Source organism: Corylus avellana, chromosome 2, assembly GCF_965113065.1.
Source record: "Corylus avellana chromosome 2, dhCorAvel1.hap1.2, whole genome shotgun sequence".
Lineage (NCBI taxonomy): Eukaryota > Viridiplantae > Streptophyta > Magnoliopsida > Fagales > Betulaceae > Corylus > Corylus avellana.
In genome coordinates, this window is record NC_142491.1 from 12,230,315 (window position 1) to 12,240,215 (window position 9,901).

A 9,901-nucleotide genomic window follows, 5' to 3' on the forward strand; every position below is an offset into this window, starting at 1 on the left:
TGGTAAGGCATCAACCTAAGTACTGTAAAAATTAAAAAAGAAAAAAAATAATAATAACAATCACATGAAAATATATGTACTTGATCATGGATGGATAAATCAGAGTAATGTCAACAATTTGGAATCTGATAAGAATTCATAATCTCAACAAATCAACCAAAAGAGAGAGAGAGAGAGAGAAAGAGAGAGAGTGGTGAATAGATGCATGCCCCATTATCTTAGTTTCAGTACCAAGAAAAGCTACAGATATACATAAACAATCAAGTAAATCACCAAATTGTAATAACCAACTGAAAGTACTAACTACATCAAATATTTGAACTAGTTTAAATTAAACACATCAAACAATCTAATTAACAATTAACTCCGAAAACCGCAGGTCTTCAACAACCTCTATTTCATACCATATTGAGTCAGGAGTAGCACCAAAAAACATAACCCCCAAAGTTTCAGCAAAGATGGCACATTTTCTAGTAGGTTTCCTTGCTATATATCTCCTCAGTTCCGAATCATAGCTGCAAGTATAAATGCTTTTAAGATTTGGAATTTGTTACTTTGAAAGATAGTAGAGAACCATAGGAGAGAGACAGAGACAGAGGTAAACAAATAGAAAACCTGCAAATGCTGCAATCAGCATTCAGCCCATTATATTAGCTTGATTGGTCTTCTTTTGTAAATATATCTCTATATATATTTTCCTGTGAAAGCAATACACTATATGTAAGGTGGGAGGAAAAATCAAAGAAAGATCTAGATTCAAATTAAAGCAACCAAAGTCCCAACTAAAAAAATATATAAATTTCGTATGTATGACATTTCATACAACTATTAATGGGTTTATTGCTCATACACCTCACAGAAAATCACAGTAAGACCACTTAAGACAAAACTATTAAACAAACACTCTTGAGTTCTAAGCGGAAAAGGTTTAAAAAAAACAGAAAATAAGTAAATTAATGGAACTAACTTAAGTAATAACTTGTCACAAACAGAAATGTTCTGCTTAAGAGGAAAGCAGGCCAAAAAGTAAACAATTAATTTTGCTCTTTATTTCTAGAGAAAATGTTTGTTATCAAACAAATGGTTCTAAAAAAACAAATTAAGAGCTCTGTATAAAGGCTTTTGGAGCATATGGAAAAGCCAATGGAAAATGTCCAATGATGTTCAATGTCATCAAAATAACTTTGGCCTATGCAATGGCTTAGCTCATTAGTAATCTCCTAGGCAATTGCAAGGACAACTTTATACTTGCAATATCATCATTCGATGCACTTATGTAAAACTTTTGAATATTAACAATCGAAGCGCCAGAAGACATATCACTCACTACTATCTTTTTAGAGGCACACTCAAGAATAACTCTTTTCTAATGAGTAACCCCATGAACATTTTGAATGGCCATCTATAATATATTATACAATGAAAAATTGGACAATAATTATCTTCCAACTAGCAGATGTAGTTTTCCAGCGTAACCCAATAAATCATAGCAGTACATCTATCAAAACAAATACTAGAAACCCAACCACATATTTACATAAAAAAATGAGATACAAGTACAAAAAATTTTAAGTACTAGTAGCAGTTAATAATAGGAAATAGAAGCTTACCAAGCAAGGCTCAAGCCCAAAGAACCCAGTAGTGTAAGTCATCCTCTTTCATTTGGCATCTACAGCATTATCAACAAGTACAAAAACCATCCCATCTTTTTTTCGGTAAAAAAAAAAAAGAAAAGCTGAAAAAGAAGACAAGAAACCAAAATTAAAGAAAACCAAACGTTTGGATACCAATTCCCGTGTAGGGGCCAATCTGTGCTTTGTCCCACTTGTCAACGTTCAATCCTCCTTGATAGTGTTAGTTCTTGTGTTGGCTTAATTCAGTTCCAAAATGCAGAGGCTACTGTTCACGAGCTCAAACACTGATATAGAATGCTCAGAATCCAATCTCCACCGTTCATAATGTAGATTCATGTGTTATGAACGTCCCTGCAAAATTTCAGCTCAATCGGACCACAAACGCCCATCGATCGGGGCTGTTGATCAAGACTGGACAGCATTTCCAGAATGCTGTTTCACCCATGTCCGGACATGCCTTCCCCGGGTCCGGACCTCATTTCCAGAAACTCAAATTTTGCTCCGCAAAGCTGTGTCCGGACAGCCCATTAACATGTCCGGACACCCCGTAAGTTTTAGGCCCAAAAACATGATTTTAAGTGGGTTAGGTCTAGGGTTTTGTCGGGGATATATATACATCATTATAGAAGAGAGAAGTACGAATTTTCACCCCCAGAGAGTTCGTCGGAAGCTGTGCTAAGAGAGATCATATGTGGTGAGCGTTAAAGTGAATCTCTTAAAGTTTTAATTATTCCTTTGATAAATCTACGGTTGAGAAGTCTATCGGAAGGGTCCGGTAAAGGAGAATCACGTTGAAGAAGATTGTGAGCGCGGAGACGAGTTGTAGGCTTGTCGATCTTACAGAGCCAAGGTCTTGCAAAGGGTTGTAAGTGTTCCTAGTGTCTGTAATCTCTGGATAATCTTTTGATAGTGATTTCCTGGGTTTGGCTGCCCCGGAGAGGTTTTACTTTTAGATCGGTCTCTAAAAGGTTTCCTCTTCGTCACCAAAATCTTTGTGTGTGATTGTTCATATTTTGGTGATTGTTTGCTTTGATAAATATCCGTTAATTCCGCATAAAATTGTGATATTTTTCTGTTTAGAGTTTTTCAATTGGTATCAGAGCGGGTTCACTCTGTTTGGATTAAATTCTTGAGTGAGATCTGTTGACTCCTGTTTACTATGAATACTTCTCAAGGGGAATATGATCTTATAAACTCCTTCAACAATTTGTTGGAAAAATTCACTCTTTTGAGACATCAATACACAAATTGTTTGGGGGATTTTCAAGATCTTAAGCATGTGAATGAATCTATTGTTAATTAATTGTCTGAATCACATGTCCTAATTGATTCTTTGAAATCTGATAAAGAATCTTTGGCGAATGATTTGTCTAAATCACATATCTTGATTGATTCTTTGAAATCTGAGATTTCTGTGCTTGTTGAAAAGTCTTTATCACTTGAGAATGAATTGAATGTTTCTAAGGAACTCTCACGAAATTTCTCTAGTGATAATTTGAAAAGTTTTCTTTGTACTAAAGAATTTGTTTCTAACAAGCCTAGTATGATTGTTGATAATGTTGGTGCATCTACTTCACATGTTTCTAATGAGTCCTTGAATCATAATCCTGTGAATGTTAAAGAAACCAAGGCTAATTTTTCTAAGACTCCTTCAGTTAAACAAACTCAAGGTAAGCTTTTTCCTACATGCCATCATTGTGGGATTGTTGGTCACATTAGACCAAACTGTTGGAAATTCAAAGCTGCTCCAAAGAAAGAAAATCATGCAGCTGCTCCGACTCTCCATGGTAAGAAAGGTAAGAAAATTTATGTTAAGCATCATGCATCTTACCCTAAGCTTAGAGTCATGCATCCTCATAGAAAATTATCTTCTAAAAGGTTTGTGCCCACTTGTCATCATTGTGGAAAGGTTGGTCATATTCGACCAAAGTGTTTTGATTTGAAATCCCATAAGCATAAAAGTGAAAATTCCTATTCTAGGAAAGAAAGTGAGGGTTTGGTCATAATGATGAGAGAAGTGCTATCTAGGCTAGATAAGTTTGAGCAAAGTCATAAGTCTAGACCTAAGATTTCTCAAGTGTGGGTTAGGAAGGATGATATCATTCACCCATTGAGGGGGAGTGGTAGTGATCTCACCTAAAATTAGGTGAGTCAATAACATGCCTAGGATTGATTGTTTTGCTTATTTTATAATATCCTAGAGCATGTTGTTTTTTTTTTCATTGCATTTTTTTTGTTTTTGCTTTATTGTTTATGCACTGCATTGTTTTTGTTGTTACACTTTCTGTATGAAGAGTATATACATGATTGTTTTGAGATTCATGTTTTGAGGCATATTCATAAAGGATTTTTCAAGAAATTCATATATCATGATCTTTGAAAAGTTTATAGATGAGATGTTGTGTGCGGACCACCAAGATTTTTGTCTCCTTGCTAATCAAATGTTTAGGAATGTGTAATGTCTTGTGAAGACCTAGAAGTAGTTATTAAACCAAATCATTATTTTGTAGTGGGACCTATAAGATGTGATGAAAGTTTAATGCTAAAGGACATTCATGTCTTGCCAAATGTAATCTCAATTCAAGCATGTTGCTTTGTTTTGCATTGCATTTTTATTTGTTTTGCATTTGTTTTTCTTTTGTGAAAAATTTCAAAAAGACAAAAATATTTTACTTTGGTTGTTTTTTTTCTTTTCTTTATTTTGTCTTATGCACCTAGATAGTTCATTAATTTCTCATGTTGCTTTTTATGAATTTAATTCCTTACGTCTTGGAATGTTCTTAATATGCATGAGATGAAAATTTGTGTCAATAGACTTGTTTTTGTGGTTACCTAAAGCCTGAGCTTATGTGGTACTTTTTGCCTATGCTTTATCTCTTGTGCACAGTTAAGCTTAAATTGAAGTTTTGTTTTACTTTATTTGTGAGGTCTGTTAGGTAGCCATATGAGGTTTTTGACTAGTCATATTTTTCAAATTGACCATATGCTAGTTGAACCTAGGGCTTAAAAATTCCTGCTTTCTCTGTTGTGATAAGCTCCAAAAGTTTAAGGACACTTTCTCAAAGAGAAAAATAAACAAAATAGTGAAACAAATAAAATCAAAATATCATATTCCAAAAGGAATTTATTTCACTGTGTCAAACTTGTGCAAAATATTTTACAAAGAGAATTGTATAGGATGAGAGTGGCTAGACCCTAGTATGATAAGGTTTCACTTTTGATTTGATATACTTGTCAAAACCTCATGGTGGTGAAACTTTCTCCTCATTTTATAAATTGAAAATTTTTCTCTTTGGATGGCTTACCCACACACCACACAAACATAGGTTGAATGGAACATTTTCTTGGCTTGGGTTAAGCAATATGAGTTTCTAGCCATTTCTAGTCTCATGTATATTTTGCATATTTGGAGCATGTTTGGATATTCATTGTACAATACATGAGTCATTGATGTGTTATCATGTGTGTTCTTTTAACTTTTAAGGGGGAGAAACATGTTTTGCATTTCCAGTTTCCTGTTGTTAATTGAGTCATACATTGAGGGGGAGTTTTGCTGATGTTTCTTTATAATCACGCATGCTACGTCATTTTTTTATCATGAGTTTTATTTATGTCTTCTTGTTCCACATATGCCTTGATGTATTTTGTGAAGTGTTTCAGGAAATATGAAGACCTTTTGTCATTCTGTGACAAAAAGGGGGAGTAAATATGGGGAGATGATGGGATTGGCTCGACATTTTGGTTTTGTCACTGAATTGCCAAAGGGGGAGTTTGTTAGTTCTTGTGTTGGCTTAATTCAGTTCCAAAATGCAGAGGCTACTGTTCACGAGCTCAAACACTGATATAGAATGCTCAGAATCCAATCTCCACCGTTCATAATGTAGATTCATGTGTTATGAACGTCCCTGCAAAATTTCAGCTCAATCGGACCACAAACGCCCATCGATCGGGGCTGTTGATCAAGACTGGACAGCATTTCCAGAATGCTGTTTCACCCATGTCCGGACATGCCTTCCCCGGGTCCGGACCTCATTTCCAGAAACTCAAATTTTGCTCCGCAAAGCTGTGTCCGGACAGCCCATTAACATGTCCGGACACCCCGTAAGTTTTAGGCCCAAAAACATGATTTTAAGTGGGTTAGGTCTAGGGTTTTGTCGGGGATATATATACATCATTATAGAAGAGAGAAGTACGAATTTTCACCCCCAAAGAGTTCGTCGGAGGCTGTGCTAAGAGAGATCATATGTGGTGAGCGTTAAAGTGAATCTCTTAGAGTTTTAATTATTCCTTTGATAAATCTACGGTTGAGAAGTCTATCGGAAGGGTCCGGTAAAGGAGAATCACGTTGAAGAAGATTGTGAGCGCGGAGACGAGTTGTAGGCTTGTCGATCTTACAGAGCCAAGGTCTTGCAAAGGGTTGTAAGTGTTCCTAGTGTCTGTAATCTCTGGATAATCTTTTGATAGTGATTTCCTGGGTTTGGCTGCCCCGGAGAGGTTTTACTTTTAGATCGGTCTCTAAAAGGTTTCCTCTTCGTCACCAAAATCTTTGTGTGTGATTGTTCATATTTTGGTGATTGTTTGCTTTGATAAATATCCGTTAATTCCGCATAAAATTGTGATATTTATCTGTTTAGAGTTTTTCAGATAGTGCAACTCACACAACGTCGTGTAGGGGTGGGCAAAGATCTGATGAGAGCGGTTGTTTGAGATGACAGTAGTGTGGAATTGGAGGAGAGTGATGAACAAAGGTTCTCTGTTGCAAATTGATTAAGTGGGGTTGAGGGAAAGAGCAAGAATAGAGACTAACTATTTCTCATGATATGTGAAGAATCAAGAATGCAGTGCGCTACATTTTTGAAAGTTACTCTTCTACGTCTCCGACATTTTTAGTTTCTAGGAAATTTATGTTTGAAGACGTATCTGGTACCAATTTTCTTGACATAAAGGGTCTTAGTTGGACACTTATTTATTTATTATTTATTATTATTTTTAATTCAAATAAGGGGAAGCCGGAAGCGGGTTATGCATCATACAACAATAAAAGTGTGGGCAACCCAACAACAAAGTTCAAATAAAAAATATAGTACAGTGAAAATAACAGTAATAGACTAGCAATGGTGTTATTCATGGTCCCAGAAGGATCATAAATAAGTCTGGTATTTTTAAGGGCTGCACAAGGCGGTAATTAATGACAAAATGGCTAAATAAAGAGTCGCAACCGGTGAAGGCAACAACCACAATTAAGAGGTTGTTGCAAGAAAGGTACTGCAGTAAACCAGATGGACTCCTTAAATGGTGTCTTTTGAATCTTGATTTTGTGCATATACAATGCCTTCCAAATGCATATATTGTTTATGGAAGTCATTTTGTGAGGTAATTTTCCTTGCGATAAGAAGGGATAATTATATTTACCTCTATGTGGTAAAATGATAATTAATACAAAACTACTTCTGTTAGTCGGTAACTGCTTTTTAAATAGAATTTAAAAAAAAAATAAAATCCAATACGATAATTTGATAATACTCTACTATATATAACGTCATTTTTAGAATTATATATATAATACTTTTAAAAACTTTTACCCGTAAATTTTTAAAAACTTTATAAAACGTCACATTGAGTTCTATTGATGCCATAGTGAGGCGGGTGTTAAGCTATGGCTCGATCAATCTACTACAAAAAAATAGAGGTTTAGTAATGTTTTTTTATGATGGTTTAGGGCTAAAAACCGTCGCTATAAAACTAGTGGCGGTTTTGTAGTGACGATTCCAAAGAGTAGCTAAACAAGGGTAGGGAAATGGGAAAAAGTTGTCGGTTTAGGCAAAACTGACACTAATTAGTGATGGTTTGTCCAAACCGACACCTTTTGAAAGGTGTCGGTTTGTCTTTGTAGTGACGGTTCCAAAGAGTAGTTAAACATGGGTAGGAAAATGGGAAAAGGTGTCGGTTTAGGCAAAACCGACACTAATTTATTAGATTCCAAAATATATATATATATATATACCCACATATATTTTCCACTTATTTATTGATTTCATTTTTCATTTTTTACATTTTATTTTTATTTTCATTTTAATGTCGATCAGATCCAAATCTCCTCCTTCTTCTTCTTCTCCCTCTCTTTTCTCGATCTCTCTTTGTTGACGTCGGCATCGATCTCTCTGTATGTTGGACTTCTTCTTCTTCTTCTCCCTCTCTTTTCTCGACCTCTCTCTGTTTACGCCGGCATCGATCTCTCTGTTGGGCTTCTTCTTCGTGTGATTTTGGCTCTTGCGGCTTGCAATCCAAATATGGCACGCACAAAATCAACCATGGATTCCAAGAAAGTAGCACAAAACTTCATTTCTCGAACGGGCTTAGATTCACAAACATCCAGTATCCTCTTAATTGTCTTGGCTTGGGAAAAATGTTGAGGAACCACCAAATGAACAATCGCCTACAGAAAAATGAAGGAAAAAAAAAGGTGATCAGTAGATCCAGTCAGAAAAATAAAAGAAGATGAAAAAAAGAAAAAAGAAAAAAAGGAAGAAACGTGAAATGGGATTATAGTGTGTTAAACTTTTAAACCCAAAAAAATATTTAAATTAGAAAGGAGGGTTGAATTGGTATTCAAAATTCAAAATTTGAAATTGGTGTCAATCGGTTGAACAGTAAACCAACACTATTATTAGTGTCAGTTACTGTTCAACTGACACCATTTTTAATTTGATGTCGGTTGAACAGAAACCAACACCTTATAGTGTCGGTTTCTTCCAAATCGTCAATAAAACTAGTTTTTTTTTTTTTTTTGATAGTGGTCATGAGAGTGCGTTTGCGGAAACTCCTCTTAAGCGGCACCCCGCGAGTTGGTGTTATTATGGTCAAGCCCTGGTAAGATAGCTACAATTGGCCTCTCACTCCAACCGTCTAAAAAAAAGTTTTAATGATTTTATCTCCCAGGCTAGTGGTTCTTTGTAAAAAAACTACTTGAATCATTAAAAGGAGAATCTATTTTGATCGGTCAAATCATTAAAAGTAATAAAACAAAATACTTTTTTATAGACTCAAGCAAATTAGCGAGTTTTATTTTGTGAGTAAACAATACTCACCAAAATCATTAAAAATCACAAAAAAAAAAAAAAAAAAAAAAACTTGTCAATAGACTCAGCAAAGTTTTGCTTGGAATATATATATAAACTTGCTACAATTTTCCATAGTCGTTATGCTTGCAATTGAAGTTTGTATATGGGCTTTGCATGTTGAGAAGGGCATTTTAATTCACGGGATTCATTTTAATTCATGGCCAATCGACGTCAAGCTTTCAAAAGCGCATGCGCCAAGTTGTCTTTCCTAGTATTGGAATACAGACTCCAATTGCACCTGCAATGACTATGGAAGCAGCCACAATAGCGAGTTTATATATAATGGAGAGCTTTTTTTTTTTTTTTTTTTTTTTAATTGAATAAGGGAAAAAAGGCTACAGGGAAATATATAATGGAGACCTTGATGCAATTTTCATACTCTTTATCCTCCCAAAACTTAGGAAAGGTGTAGAAAAAAAAAAACATAAGGAAAAAATTATACTTTAACCACCTAAACTATTATCACATATTTTTTTTAAGCTTTTAAACTTTAAAAAGTGACATTAGGGCGTCTTATAGTATTAATACCGTGTGTCAAATTAGGGATTTAGCTTAAGTACCGTTAAAAAAAAAAACTACAACATATGTGTTGTAGTTTCAATGATCCAGATTTAATTTCAAGTTTTCCTTCCAAGTGTTCCGTGAGAAAAAAAAAAAAAAAAGAAGAAATTAAACCTGGACTATTGAGAAAATTACAACACGTATACTATAGCTTTTTTTTTTTTTTTTTTTTTTTTTTTTTTTTACAACATTTAAGCAAAATCCTCAAATTTAACACTTTTGTATTTTTCTCTCCCACATACCATTAAAGTTATTTAAAAATAACCGTTTAAAAAAGCTAAATTTATTAAAAAAACTTAAGGTTAAAAAAAGGGGTGGCCCTTTTCATATTAACCATTTTTTAAAAAAAAATAATAATGATTTAGGGGTATTTTAGGGAGAAAAAAAATGTAAAAGTGCTTAATTTGTTAGGCAATGGTTCTATGGGAGCCCTAATGTCACTTTGAAAGTTTGGAGATGTAAATGAATATGTGGTGATAGTTCAAAGAGTTAAAATATATTTTTCCTAAAAATAAAGTGCAAGTCCTTTATGAAATTCAGTATAAGATGGGAAAAAAAAAATCAGCTTCATTATGGGAATTGCTT

The 9,901-nt window shown here is 34.4% G+C and overlaps 1 long non-coding RNA gene across 1 annotated transcript; it reads right to left on the minus strand.

Annotated features, from left to right (window-relative positions):
• Positions 1 to 439: 439 nt before the first annotated feature.
• Positions 440 to 1,720, minus strand: LOC148587333 (uncharacterized). Its single transcript, XR_015911510.1, has 3 exons — positions 1,611 to 1,720; positions 616 to 698; positions 440 to 515 (listed from the first exon to the last, which is right to left on the minus strand). It is a non-coding gene; the product is annotated as an uncharacterized LOC148587333 (long non-coding RNA).
• Positions 1,721 to 9,901: the final 8,181 nt, after the last annotated feature.